We start from the raw sequence: 794 nt of genomic DNA, 5'->3' as shown, positions 1-794 counted from the left end.
GAATAACTTCGAGCTGATCGCACGGTCTCCGTACCGGCGACGCATCTTTTCAAATGTCTGCCTTATCAACTGTCGATGGTAGGTTCCATGCCTACCATGGTGGTAACGGGTAACGGGGAATCAGGGTTCGATTCCGGAGAGGGAGCCTGAGAAACGGCTACCACATCCAAGGAAGGCAGCAGGCGCGCAAATTACCCACTCCCGGAACGGGGAGGTAGTGACGAAAAATAACGATACGGGACTCATCCGAGGCCCCGTAATCGGAATGAGAACACTTTAAAACCTTTAAACGAGGATCAATTGGAGGGCAAGTCTGGTGCCAGCAGCCGCGGTAATTCCAGCTCCAATAGCGTATATTAAAGTTGTTGCGGTTAAAAAGCTCGTAGTCGGATCTGTGTCTGGACGGTGCCGGACCACCCTGGCGGTCCGTCGTGTCGCGGCCGGCCGTGTCGCGGGACCACGTGTCCCGTCGGCGCGGTCGCCGTCGCGCTCGTCAGCCGTCTCGGGGTGTTAGTTACCGGCACGTCGGCCGGACGTATTGTCGGCAGGCGGACACGTGTCTCGTGCTTCCGGCGCGCCGCGCGGCCACGCGTCGCGCGGCCGTCGGTGTTCGACGACGGCGGCCGCCTACTCCAATCTTGCTGCGCGGTGCTCTTCACCGAGTGCCGTCGGCGGGCCGACACGTTTACTTTGAACAAATTAGAGTGCTCAAAAACAGGCTCGAATCTGGCGGGGCGGCTTCACGGCCGTCTCGTCAAAGGCCCTGAATACTGGTCGCATGGAATAATGGAACA

Source organism: Acyrthosiphon pisum, chromosome A1, assembly GCF_005508785.2.
Source record: "Acyrthosiphon pisum isolate AL4f chromosome A1, pea_aphid_22Mar2018_4r6ur, whole genome shotgun sequence".
Lineage (NCBI taxonomy): Eukaryota > Metazoa > Arthropoda > Insecta > Hemiptera > Aphididae > Acyrthosiphon > Acyrthosiphon pisum.
This window is presented reverse-complemented; position numbering follows the sequence as displayed.